Source organism: Rhipicephalus microplus, chromosome X (assembly GCF_043290135.1).
Source record: "Rhipicephalus microplus isolate Deutch F79 chromosome X, USDA_Rmic, whole genome shotgun sequence".
Classification (NCBI taxonomy): Eukaryota; Metazoa; Arthropoda; class Arachnida; order Ixodida; family Ixodidae; genus Rhipicephalus; species Rhipicephalus microplus.
Window position 1 is genome coordinate 355,628,309 of NC_134710.1, and position 13,725 is coordinate 355,642,033.

A 13,725-nucleotide genomic window follows, 5' to 3' on the forward strand; every position below is an offset into this window, starting at 1 on the left:
GCCTATATAAATTCTATTTAGTGTCACGTTTTGCTTTCCAGTGCAGTTTGAGACCATTATTCATGGTACCATGCAACAGCGACTGTGTAGAACTGAATAGGGTTCAACCTACACCTCACGTTGAAAGAACTCCCAAGCATCATTTTATGTTTCGCCACGTGTCGCGACTCGTGCGTTGTATACCTTGCGCCGCCTGCGTTTGACATAACTCTCAAATATTGCTGCTGCTTCGAACACGAGAGCAGCTACCCTATACTCAACGCAACTTGGGGACACAGTGCCTTGGGTCCCCTTTTTTAAAACTGCCTGCTATGGACCCTTTTGCACCATAACAGGCGTCAACTAACCAACCTGTCTGCTGTTTCACGTGTAGCAACACATGGTTGTAGCACTTCAGCGCGCATTTAACGGAGATGGAGCGAAACGGGAACAGTGTGGCATCTGCATTTTCTGCTGTTTCACATTTGTTTTCAAACGGCTGTTGTCTACATGGTAACAAAAAGCCACTAGAATCATTCCTCGCACAATCAAGAACTATCTAGCATATTTTTTATAAACACCAAGATCAGAGCGCGATAAAAGCAGCGGGTAGCACTGTTCGCGTTGCTTTCCACGTGCCCATATGAGCGCGCGCCTTTCGTTCCCACGTTGAGACGGAAACCTACGCCTTCGAACTTCCCACAACATCGACTCCCACGGACTTGCAGCGCTTTCATTCCAGAAATTAATCCCTACCTTATACGCAGTATCGCGCTTGATACTTCGTTGATCCCGCTCTAGTTGCATGGAACCTGTCGTTCTGCAGTTGCGAACTAGAGTTACAGGGGAGGACCGCGTACATCACTCACAGCTTGAAATGCGACATCGCTTTTTCTTTATTTTTTATTTTAACATAACGACTGCTACGAGCAAGTTCTCGTGATAGCCACGTAATGTCGTTGCAAATCTGGCCGCTAAGGGTCGTATTGTCTCTAGTATGAGTGTTCGAGTCGAAATTACGCCGATATGACCTGAACAGTGTATATACGCTGCAAGCGAAAGTACGTGCATTACACAGCCCTAAATTTTCGCGTTTCAGTATGTGAGTACTTAACCTTAGTAATAGTTTATTTATTTATTTATTTATTCATTTATTTATTTAGCAATACTGTCAACTCTCTTGCGAGAGTCCTTATACAGAGAGGGTTACATAACAAAATAATAAAATAGAAAAGAACATCATTAGCAAATACACAAAGACAGGTTAGATCAAGATCAAATGGTACACTTGCACAAATAGTCATCCAAGGTCTGTTCGAATTTTGACAAATAATTCTGTTCAATAACACACACCAGCAATTCATTCCACATTTAAAGTGCGTTAGGAAAAAAAGAGTATTTGAACTTATCAGTATGAGTCATGTACGCTTGATTGGACCTGTTGTGGTTGCTTCTACTTCTTTGTATTCTTCTTTGCTAATAGCATACTTTCTTTGCTAATATTTCTTTGGTGATTTAGTATTTGAAATAATAAATTCAGATATTTTTTTTGCCTTTGTGTTTCTTACAAATGTGGGCCAGAACAATGGAGCATTTCCGTAACTGACTCTGTCCTTCGATACCGGGAGCATATAAATCACACCACGTACCTCTGAATTTTTGCTATTTGTTTCTTTAAATATTATTGATGAGGGCTCCATACCACCAACGCGTACTCAAGAACATGCCTTACAAAGGCTTTGTAAGCAGCAAGCTTCACATCGGCTGTTGCACCTTCTAGTTTTTTTCGTAGGAAACAAAGCCTCCCTTATGCCTTCGAACAAACTTTGTTAATGTGTACGTTCCAGGACAGATCTTGCGTTATCATTAGGCCTAGATATTTAAAATGTGTAGTATTTATTAAGCACTTGTATCCGATAGTATATCAAAATAAAAGACGGTCCTTCTTTATAGAAATATGTGTGTTAGTCGATTTAGAACAATTCATTTTTGTGTTCCAATTTTTGCCCCATTTGCTCAACGCCTATAAAGATCTGTTAATTTTAACTTTTTCATCTTTGTGTCGTACAGTGGAATAAAATAAACAGTCATCTGCGAACAGTTTATGTTGCACACTAGGCTCCGTGACAACAGGAATATCATTAATGTACACCAAAAACAAGAGTGGTCTCAGGACAGATTCCTACGGGACTCCCTCGATCACTGACAGTGAGTCAGAGACATGACCATCCATTCTTACCTGCTGGTTACGATTGCTCAAGCATGCCTTAATCCGCTTTATAACAATGGCATTAAGTCTAACTGTTTCCAGCTTGTAAATTGGCTTATTGTGGGGCACCTTATCGAAAGCTTTGGCAAAATCTATTGCTCTTACATCAGCCTGCTCCCTGGTATTAATTGTCTTAGCGAAATCGTGAACCGTCAGTATGAGTTGTGTGATATTGGAGAGGCCCGCTCTCAATACATGCTGGTGGAGGTAAAGTAAAAAGTTATTTTCTAAATTACAAATGATATGCTTAGCTATTATGTGTTCCAAAAGTTTACAAGAGATGGATGTTAGAGATATAGGCTTGTAATTATTCACCTTCGTTTAAATTCCTCCTTTGAACACTGGAATGAATACCACCCTGCGCCAGTCTTGTGGCACGGAATGTGTTTTCAGTGATTTTTTCAAATAAAAGTTTTAGGTAATGCGACACCTATTCAGCATATCTTTGAAAAAATTGGGTAGGAATGTCATCTAGTTAATTCGCTTTCTTCGCATCTAAATTTAATAGCAGCTCAATTACGCCGTCCTGGGTAATTTCGATATTATTCATTTGGCTACACGCGGTACATTCCGCACTTGCGTCGACGTCATAATCGTTCGCGGTGAATATGGACTGAAAGAAGTGATTGAAATGATCTGCAATATTTTTTTTATAAGTACTCCATTCACTTTTCTTATTTCCTGTACATCTTCCTTCCTGTGACCGAAGTATCGCCAAAACATTTGCGGTGACGTTCCAAGGAAGCGGCTAAGCATGTCACCAAATAACTTTCTTTAGAAGTGTTCAGGGCTTGCTTTAACTCCGCTCTGAGTTGAGAAACCTAAGAGAACACCTATTTTTCAGTTTACTCAGCCTTTTGATTTTTTTCTTTGTGAATTATATCCTTTGTTATCCAGGGGCTTTGGTACTTTGTCTTTTTTAGGCATTGGGATATAGCTGTCCACACAGTGTTGTATAAATACCTTAAATGCTGCCACAACTCGTCTATTGTTTTAGTATCAAAATCAATCGCAAAGTCATCAAGTGCGAACTCTAGGTAATCAAGTATGGAAACGTCATCAGCGCGTGCATAATTCTTAATGCGTGCAGAAATGCAGGACCTCAAACAATCATAGGCTCCTACTGCAACCGTAGCAACAATCATCTTGTGGTGAGAAATACCATGTTCAACCTTAACAGTATATGCACTTATTTTATCTGGCATAAACACCATATCCAACAATGACCCCGATGTTGACGTTGTTCTTGTGTTTTCTTGCACAATTGGGTTTAGGTTATGCATGAACATTGCTACAAATAAGTTTGCTACTCCCGACCAATCGTAGCCAACAGAACATGGGTTTCGCCAATCTATTTAAGGAAGGTTAAAATCAGTGGTCATTATTAGTATGGCGTTTGTTTTGACATTGGTACACAAAAATGGGCAGTTTTTTTTTTCTAAAACTTAGATGAGGCAGAGGGTGCGCTCTGCTAACATAAGTAACACTGCTCGGATAACATAGGTAACACCATGGTCCCTCATTGAGGGACAATGGTAACACTATGAAAAAAATGACCTCGTATCTGCATGTTACACTGCAAATGTCATCGAAAGACGATAGTCTTGCGTCTGGAGAGAATGAACAAAACGTTTATTTGATGTTCTGCGCAATGAAATCGGTGAATGGTATTTTGGAGGCGCTGCGTTAGAGTGCCTCGTGCGCACAGCGGAGGCGAACCAGCGCATCAAGTCACGTCACACGTGAGACATGAGCGCTATCTGGCAGTTATCTTAGAAAACGAAGAGCGCGCGCCCTGCGCGTCCGTCTCTGAGGTGATAAGGTGTAGAACGCAAGGCGACGGGTAGGTGCCACCACCGTGTCATCTTAGCAAAGCGTTGGAAACACTTGCCTTTTCGTGCAAGCGTTGCATGGTCAGCGCAACGTGATCAACGCTACGGTCCTTAGAATTACCTATGTATGCCGTTTATAGTAAGAGACACACATACAGAATATTGGCGTGCTGTTACGGCGCCTCAGATATGCGCAATAATTGCTTTTTAATTGACAATCGCACAAGTATGAACGCTGAATCTTGAGCAATATTGGTGGGTGCTGCGGATGGAGTCGGCCGTTTGGAGTATCGTTTGGCCACTTTGGAGCTGTTTAAGGTAGCGGTAACGGGGCCCTGAAACGCTTTTTCAAGTAACCACGGAATGAATTCACTGGAAAAGCTTATTGCCTCACGAATTCAACGCCGCAAAAATTTTAAGAATCCGTCCTGTGCGAGTGGGGTAACAAAGGTTTGTCGCATGCTGCAATTGCATTCTCTCTTCTCTCGTCCTGACAAAAGCGCTGGAAGCTAAGCAGGGAGAAATGGCAGGGCCACAGAGAAACGTCACACGCGCCTCGTGGCCTTGAGCATTTTTTTTATTTATTTTTTCGTCGAATTCGCCACTTCTTCGGTGTGATCGCGCCCGCACGCATGCACAAGTCGCGGCCTCCTGCGGTGATCTCTGTAACGAGCAAGCGCACCATGTTCCAATCAGCTAATGGCTGATAGATGGGTAACTCACATGTGATTTTTGGGCAGATTCCACCATTTGTCGAGAGAAGAGAAAGCAATATTTAGCTGACTTTGATCATTTATTGTGAATTCCAGGCTGCGTGCTGTGCTTAATATTTGGCTCTCGTGTTGCCGGGAGCCTCTACTATCGATTGGCAGCGTTTTTTGAACATTCTCAAAAAGTGTTCTAAGGCCCCTTTAAGGGCGGACAAACAGACAAATAGACAGACAGACCAAAATTTTTGCGTCAAAGCTCCCAAGAAAGACTATCGTCTTTAAAAATCCTGCCCCACACTGATTCAGGAACATCGCAATCAATCATCACAGTTGATATAGTATCTTTTACTACAATACCAACGCCCCCACCACGTGTGTCCCTGTTTTTTTCTTCTAAACAGTCTGTAGTCGGGAGGATTAATGCAGTCATCATATATATTTTGATGCAACCATGTTTTTTTATTACAACAACATGTGGGCTTTGTGAAAGGAGCAGACATTCTAGCGGTAGTCTTGTTTACGATACTTCGCGCGTTCGAGCGTAAAAGGCGTAGCTATATCTGTGTAGATGAGCCGGATCTCTTGCTTGCGCCATAAAAAGTGCCCCTAACTGACCTGATTGGTGCTACTTTCTTTTACCAGCCGTATGCTTCAAACTAGTAGACTGCAGACAACGCTCATTTCGACTGTGATCCCGTATATACGTGTCATTGTTTATGAGAAGTTGCCTAACCTAGTATGAAAGCCTGCCTAGACGCTGGTGTTTCTGCATTGAATCTCTCGTATTTACGACCTTTCGCGCGAAATGGTCAAGCGTAATCGCATTGTTATTTAACCGTACAGCGTATACAAAGTGCCGAGGACGGGAACGGCTGCGGCTGCCGTCGACCACCAGGTTTTCGATGTTCGACTCACGGTCCGTTTTCCCTTCCTCTCCCACTCTCTCCAGCAGGCGACTGGCCGGACAACGCCTCACCCCTTCGCGCAGCCGCCACTCGCACAAAACACGGAAGGAAGGCCAGCCAGCTCAGCCTTGGAATCCCATACAGCTACCGCGACTTTGTCTTGAGGCTTCGCCGGTGCTCGTCGAATCCCGTCCATCACCCGGCGGTCGTAAGCGTCTCTACACACCGCTGCACAAACGCACTGGCGCGTCGCCGCGACACAGCGTCCGCACAACGGGGTCAAGGACGACGCTTGCCAGCCGATAACGTTCCGGTCGTCAACGCAGCATCCCCATCAGACGAGCCGCTAGAGACTTTTTCCCGTCCCATATACAACGGTGAGTACCTAAGCACGGCTTCTCAGTCATTAGTATTTATGACCCTTCGCCCCCGATAGACGCAACTAATGCGTTTGTTACACGGCTGTAACAAGTCGCTACTAATAGCTTTGTACACTTTGCCCATCGTTTCTTTTTAATTTTATTTCTTGCTCTGTCTGTCTCTTTAGTCTGCACCAGGCTGGTAGTCAACGCTAGCGAGTGGCAAATGAGTTATGCATGACGTGGTGTGATGACAGCCACTGCCACGGCAACTCAATGAAAAAACACACCACCGTGTGTTTTTCATCGAGTGGCCGTGCTACTGCTAATGATATCGATCCCCAGATGCGCCCTTTGAAATCGAGTGCAAACTCGCAATGCACTTCTACTGTACGAACGTTAACGACGCGTGTAAAATGTGCATGTTAAGTACCTGAGAAGCAGTTTAGATCACTTACTGTTGCGTTTTAATGAGCACAGTTTATCATCGCCCAAAAGCTACCTATATACACACGAACGCGCCCCACAGCACATGCTCTTTCTGACTTGAGCTTCACACGTAGAGCTGATTCAGTCTTCTTTCCACGTTTACTTCAGAGACGTCGAACAGTAATATAAATTGTAACCAGTGCTAGATTCTATCCAATACACAACTACAGATGAGGTGTTCTTGCACATTGATTCGTTCGTCGACCGGGCTCCTGACCCCGACCTTCGCACTCCAGCATGTGACCCCGCCGGCCGACATGATATATCTTGACTCCAAGTGGAGCCACCTTGGTACGGGAATGTTCCTGTGGTTTTCCTTTCCTTGCAAAGGGCAACGACGAGTTGTGTGCCGCTGTTCTAGCCTGCAATGCGTGTGCAGGTATATATCTATCGCGTGGACCCCCTACTGGGCCGTATTGACCGAAGGTGCGACCATACCTGCGCACGAGCAGATATGGAACTTTTTGCGTCGACTCTTGTCCGCCACAGGACGCTTTTTCTATTGATAGACTCCGTTTATGCTTACTTGATGTCTCTTATTGTGCGCTTGGTTGCGCGCTTACAATCTTGATTATGTATTCTAGTCACCTGCCATTATAGAAAGCGTGCGTTCGGCCCGGCTTGCAGCCATCCTCATTTCGGGATTGAAGAGGCTGCGAACAAAAAAAAAAGATACTGTTATTCGGCTAGTCGCTTCGGCATTATCAGTGCTTTTTAAAGTGTTGCCAGGCCCCGGAAACTCATCGCTAGTTCCAGTTTCAAGGAACATGCACGCTTGTGGCGGTTGCCGGGCATCCTAAGATTGCGTTGAACAGAGTGAGGTTGATGTGAATGTTCGCATTTATTGGCTGTCATGAGTTTTTACAAATGAAAAAAAGATTGATATTTTTGTAACGCACTTCTCTTTTGTTGATATGTGTTTTCTTATTCTTTATTCATTGAACTTTGCCCCGCCGCGGTGGTCTAGTGGCTAAGGTACTCGGCTGCTGACCCGCATGTCGCGGGTTCAAATCCCGGCTGCGGCGGCTGCATTTCCGATGGAGGCGGAAATGTTGTAGGCCCGTGTGCTCAGATTTGGGTGCACGTTAAAGAACCCCAGGTGGTCAAAATTTCCGGAGCCCTCCACTACGGCGTCTCTCATAATCATATGGTGGTTTTGGGACGTTAAACCCCACATATCTATCTATTCATTGAACTTTAAACTAGGCGAGCGCGGGAAGTGATTGGCTTGCGTTCGTAGCGCTTGCCTGCGCTCCTTCTCGCCCCTCGCTCGCGATATTACAAGTAAGATCGTGCTCAGTTATCTCGCTCGGTTGGCGTGTCAAAGAGAGAGTGTTGTGGTGGGCAGAGAAGCCGCAGTGAGATATGTCAGACAAGTCAGTCATGCATTCGTCGAAGGTGTACGCTGAATCAGGTTACAAATGTTTTCCGCGCCTCTGCGGTGTGCTAACCCGGGGATTTCTAGTTCCGCTAAGGTTTTTCGGCGTTTTCTAAAGGCAACGGGTGAGCACGAGAAGTTGGACTCATTATTTCAGCAGGTGTTGATTATTCATGAGTACACTTATCGGCAAAATAAGTCGGGACGAGCGAGCGATGACCACAATCTGATTAAACTGCGTTGCCGCGTCATGGCACGTGGTGAGTGTGCATGCGCGTCCTTTTGCTTTCACATCCAAATGTCGTTACTCGCTTGCAGCGAATCAAGTGATTACATGTAGCGTTTTGCACTATCTATCTATCTATCTATCTATCTATCTATCTATCTATCTATCTATCTTTCTTCGCTTTCTTTCTTTCTTCGCTTTCTTTCTTTCTTTCTTTCTTTCTTCGCTTTCTTTCTTTCTTTCTTCGCTTTCTTTCTTCGCTTTCTTTCTTTCTTTCTTTCTTTCTTCGCTTTCTTTCTTTCTTTCTTTCTTCGCTTTCTTTCTTTCTTCGCTTTCTTTCTTTCTTTCTTTCTTCGCTTTCTTTCTTCGCTTTCTTTCTTTCTTTCTTTCTTCGCTTTCTTTCTTTCTTTCTTCCTTTCTTTCTTCGCTTTCTTTCTTCGATCTGGTAATTGAAGTAGATAAGGCATTACGCCAACAAAAAAAGAAACATTTCGCTTTTTTCCTTGGGGGCCTGGTGGCACGTATGTCACCGCCCCGTTATAAAAGGGACGCCATGACGCGCTCAATTCGTTGGGGGCATGGCGGAGGTGACGTGTATGTTATTCGCTATGCCTAAATAAATTAAATAGACAGAATCTCTTGTCTCAGTGGCGAAGTAGTGGCACGTCATTCCTTGTCTTCTTTGCACGTACGTGCCCCGAGGAAAAGAACGCTTGTGCGTGTAACATTGAACACCTCCTTGCCACGCAGAACACGCTGGTTCGATCGCCACGAGAACCGATATGATTTATTTATTTATTTATTTATTTATTTATTTATTTATTTATTTATTTATTTATTTATTTATTTATTTATTTATTTACATTTAGACTTTGTGATGTCGCTAGCTGACAACGCTGATTTTTTGCGCCCTACTAATGACGCTTACGTAGACGTCGACACCAGAATTTCTGTGAAAGGGGCTTTTAACGCTATCGCGTTAAACACTGCTCTGCTTCGTCTTCGAAGCGTGCCGCGAACATTTCACCGCCACCACGCTCCCGTCGAATTGAGAGCGTCACTGATTGAAGAAAGCGACGCCTAGCGCAAAACGCTACATGCAATCACTTGGTCCGCTGCAAGCGAGTAAAAAGATGTGGATGTGAAATCAAGGTCACACATGCGCACTCATAATGTCAGATCGATGACGCGGCGATGCAGTTTTATCAGATTGCGGTCGTCGCTCGCGCGTCCCAACTCAATTTGCAGACGGGTGTACGCACATACATATATGAGTAAACCCATTTCTCTGCAAGCCTAGTCTCACAGAAGTGGAGTGTCGCTTCACTTATTGGTGAAAATGGCAGCCAAGCTCTTGTCGGGAAAATGCGTTTATCTAAATGCTTGAATTCAAATTGGCTCGGCTACAGATGGTGAGAGAGACTTTAGGGAGTCCCAAACTGCTCCACTATCTACACAGTTTTAGTTTATTTTACTTTCGGCGTGTAGTTCAGATGATGTCAAGTAATTATGGGCTGCTTCTTGCTCATGAAATTCTTGTAGCCCAGGTTTGAACATTTGTGAGTCTTTACTTCTAATAGTATATCTCACTCAAGTACCCGTGATAGATTGAATGCTTCTAAAAATTATTACAGAGCATGGAGCCAACGTGAACTCTGACAATTGAACTTTTCTTCACCAAGGCAACGCCTCCTTTATTTCAATGCCTCCTTTATTTCAACGCGGCTCTTTCGTCTGTACGTTTTCGTCTATTCATTTTCTACACACTGATGCTAGACTACATAGCGCCTGATGTCCGCGTAAACAGTTCGCTTGAAATCTCGGACGCCGCCGCAGTTGCGAGGCGCTGCGCGCTGTAACAAAGTGCACAATTTGCTGCAACTGCGTGCACGAGTCGTTGTTCATTGCCGCCGCTTCTCATCCTAGGCGTCCCCGTGAGCCGCCATCATTTCGCTCCGGTTACCGAAGAAAAGAAATCTGCAGAAAAGCGAAAGCGAATTCCAGGCCTCTCTTACAATGGTCCACTCGCAGTGCACGCGTCTCGGAGGTTCCCAAGAGCGTTTTCCCCCGACGAAGCCTGCTTCCCACCATTTTCTTTCTTATCTCCGCATATACAGCGAAACGATTGCGTTTGTTTTTTCCTTGCCCACGCAATCTTATAAAGAGTGTGCGCCCTCACCCACTCACCGCCTTGATTTCCTACTGATTGTTTCCAAGCGCGCCTCATAGAACCTGTCCGTTGTCGCCCTGGAAGAAAAACAACACGTCGCAGTGAGACGCTCACATCTCGGGGCTCTAAAAGCTGAGTATGCGCGAACTATCTCGAAACGTGCAGACGGTATCTTTTGTACCGTGAGTACAGAACTTACACAGCGGAAACAATATCGGGCTCCATTGTGCTTGGTGGGGCCTAAGTGTACGAAGACTACGTGATGTAGAGAATGCAACGGGGGAGTGTGATATCCGTAATTCCATATGGAAACTTTCACTATATAACTGAGAGAGAAAGAGGACAGAAAGAGTGAGAGACATTATTTTGATCGGGCACAGGACGGGAGAGGATCACTGTGCTAAGGGTCATTTTCAGTATACAGGGCTCCAGTAGCTGTGCCAGCTGTTTTGGCCAAAGCGACAACCTTTCGCTAGAATTCTAGAGTTCGTGAGCTCAATAACGTCTTCTCATTTTGATACAATGAAGCAATAACTTCACGTATGACAGGGTTGCTGCATTTTACTCGCGTAACACGAGAATCGCAAACGAGGCTTCGATGGGAGTTTTCCCCTTTTTGTCCTTATTCTTTCGCTGTCGAATACTGGCTGGTGACGCGTTCATAAGCGTACTGCATGACCCCTTTGCGTGCAGCGTGCACATATCTGCTATGTGTGAAATATCTCGAAACAGAGAAACGAGCAATGCAGCTTTAGCAGCGGACGCAAGATGCCCGTCTCGATTGATGTTGTATGTATTGACAGCTGGAGCGAGTGGGCACAAATATACGTGAGCATTTCCTGGCTGGCGTTTTCAAGAAAAGTGGCGCCGCATGACCTCCCGGGACCATATACGCTTGAAAACGCCGGCTCGCATAACTCAAAAATCAGAGGTCCTCGCATATATTTTCAATCGTATCTAAGAAGTGCTAATTTAACCGGCTTTCCTCGCTAATGTTATTTGTGCCTATAGCATCAGATATCGCTGAAGTTTTGCTCAACGAACAATACTAGCTCAAAAGATTTTTTTCTGAATACGGGGCCCAGAATTGTGTACTCTCATCCTATTCGAAGGTTACACGCACCACCCGTCGTGGTGGTCTATAGTCATTATGGCGCTCGAATGCTAAACCGAAAGGCGCGGGAACGAATTCCGGCGGCAGCGGCGGCTGCATTTCATTCCCCATGTACTCAGATTTAGGTGCACGTTAATGATTTCCAGGTGGTCAAATTTTCCAAAATCCTCCAGTACGGCGTCTCTCATAATCGTATTGTGGTTTTTAAAACGTTAAACTGCAGATATTATCATTATAGTTACGTGCACCGTCGTTGTCTGCGTTGTTTAGCGTGAGAATGACGCAGCAATGATGCGCCACCGGAAGAACACGAACTCGTAAAACGACATGCAGCTCTGTCTCGGCGTCTTGGCGCTTTCGCGCTCGATAACACCAACCATATAGCAAGCCCAGAACTACGGTTCTAATGTGTCGATAGCTTTCAGCGTACGTTTTTTTCGTAGGTACCTTAAAAGTTTTCCTTCGAGGACATTTACTATAATGTACTCATCAAGCCGTTAGCTTTATATAGTCGCATATGCAACGAGAAAAAACGTGCCCGCTTCGAAACGCTGCGGTGCTTACGCGGAAAAAGGAGGACGGTGAGTGAAAGACCCGACTTTCGTTAAGAATCGCTGGCTTCTTTCCGGCAGAATGAGCGCGCATTATGAACCTGGCAGAGACGCGGGTGTGGCAAGGGCGGAAACGGCGACTGACGGCAAAATCGCCGGCACTCGTGCAAAAAGAGCGAGCCGCGGAAGAAAGAAAAAAAAAACCAGAAGCTCAATAACCTAACTATGCGTGCTCTCTCTTCGTGGTTTTCGGTCAAGGCGAGGTTGCTTCAAGGTCTTCAATTGTGGCACAGCAGGCAATGGCAGTACGACGAACACATCTTTTCTATCCCGTCTGCTCCGTCTCGCTAATATGATGCCGGAGAAAAAGAAACGTGACCGTTAATGTCTTCCCACGCTGTCGAGTATACCCCGCACGCAATTTCAGCATTATTGATAGATAGTACGAATGGGAGTACGCGCAGTCACCGAATTCCCCGCCCGCTCTTCCAACTATGCTCCCCGCCGCGGTGGTCTAGTGATAGTGACTAAGGTATACTCGGCATCTGACCCGCAGGTAGCAGGATCAAATCCCGGCTGTGGCGGCTGCATTTTCGAAGGAGGCGAAAAAGCTGTAGGCCCGTGGGCTCAGATTCGAGTGCACGTTAAAGAACCCCAGGTCGGCGAAATTTCCGGAGCCCTTCGCTATGGCATCTCTCATAATCATATGGTGGTTTGGGGATGTTTAACCCCACATATAAATCAATCTTCCAAGCATGCAGCGAGGAGCAATCAAGACTTGCTGTATACGTACGAGGCAGGGGTGCAATCAGACTAACAAACATCTCAGCGGCAATTCCGGCCACACAGCGCAACATCTGAGGGAGCTGTCAAAAGTTGGGCACGCCATCAATCAGCGCGCCAGCGCGACGGGAGTCGACGTGGATCGGCTGATCTACACGTGCGCGATCTAGCTGATGAGGGTATACTGAATGGGGACAAAGTGAAGGCCCGTGGGAGACTGGCGTAGTATATATATACTAAATCTGTTTATTGGATGACCCCCGTCCCAGTTGGTTTTCGCCACATATAAATATAGTTTAAAGGGTCGTATATTGTGAGTGCCAAGCATTCCATGGTGAGCAAACTCTCTTCGAACGCATACATATAGCCTTGTACGTAATGAAGCGAAATCGCGAGTTGGGCTGGTCGAGGGATGTTCATAGGGGAATAATCGTGCTAAAGTCAGTGTATGTAAATAAACACAGCTATTCCGACGGTGGGCACAGAACTCGAGGCCTCCAGCGCAGAGGCCCGATGCCCTGAGCGTTATGTCACAGATGCAAGCTTTTAGTATAACGTGTTCGGACACACGACGTGTGGGCGCGAGGACATACCGTGGCGCCACCATGCGGAGGCGTTCCTGTGACGTATATGTGGATTGCTCTCATAATTATATCGTAGTTTGGGGGACGTTTAACCCCAACAGTTTTGATTATCGCAATCTTTTTTGTATACAGCTGCAACTTTCGTTGAATGCGAGCTGCGAACGCGCCTCGCACAATGCCAAACAAAGAAAGGAAATTGAGACTAGGCTGATGAGATGAAGCGATGCCGCATGGAGAGAAGAATAAACGGAAGAATACCGGAGTCCAGTGAAGGTCGCGAGACGGCTGTCCCAAGTATGGCACAAGTTCCGAGGAACAATGATGCGTTCGGGAGAGCGGCCCGATTGTTTTTTTCCCCGCACAACGCTAGACTCGG

The 13,725-nt window shown here is 45.5% G+C and overlaps 1 protein-coding gene across 2 annotated transcripts in view; it reads left to right on the forward strand.

Annotated features, from left to right (window-relative positions):
• Window positions 1–13,725, forward strand: part of LOC119161142 (SH2 domain-containing protein 4A) — a 417,994-nt gene that overhangs the window by 115,491 nt on the left and 288,778 nt on the right. Inside the window, exon 2 of one of the 2 annotated variants that reach the window (XM_037413493.2) lies at window positions 5,740–6,072. The gene's annotated coding sequence lies outside the window, so the exon portion shown is untranslated. The remainder of the gene's footprint in view (window positions 1–5,739; window positions 6,073–13,725) is intronic. The other variant, XM_075879855.1, reaches the window with a different exon arrangement.